This window comes from Anticarsia gemmatalis, chromosome 20 (genome assembly GCF_050436995.1).
Source record: "Anticarsia gemmatalis isolate Benzon Research Colony breed Stoneville strain chromosome 20, ilAntGemm2 primary, whole genome shotgun sequence".
Taxonomy (NCBI): Eukaryota; Metazoa; Arthropoda; class Insecta; order Lepidoptera; family Erebidae; genus Anticarsia; species Anticarsia gemmatalis.
Window position 1 is genome coordinate 3,605,804 of NC_134764.1, and position 618 is coordinate 3,606,421.

A 618-nucleotide genomic window follows, 5' to 3' on the forward strand; every position below is an offset into this window, starting at 1 on the left:
GCGATGCGAAAGGTAGCATCATCCATCATCGTGCCCACGTTAAAAGATGGAAGTGCTTGAACCCAAAGGCCCGACTCCCACTCTCCCACAGCCAACAGGCGAGCACGCTCCGCAGGAGAGGATGACGTCTCTAAAAGATTTTGTCTTAATAAACTGCAGAGCGGCGCGTCCCATTGTCTCTGGGAGGACAGGTTTCGGGGCAACTCGGCATTTGGAACGATCATTCTCCATGAGTTCATGGCGTCGGTCTTGCACGACACTTCAGAGTCAACCAGTGTGGGGGTTAAAATTTTCCTGGTTAACTCTTCCGTGTTGTGAACCGAGGACATATTCACATTTTTTTGTACTGTATAATATGTAATAAAATTCTATTGTTAGATTAATTGATAATATTAATAAATTTCCAAAATTAAAATTTGTCTCTCCTTGAAAATGCTTAAAAATATGAATTGTTTTCAAATTATGAGTATTACTCATAATTTTACTCAGATTGTAAAATTTTTCAAGATCAGTAAATTCAACCCATAAGGTTATAACCGTTAAAACACACATATAAATATTTTTAATTTATTACGGTAGCAATACTAAATTGTTGTCAATCTAATGTCAAACTTCATA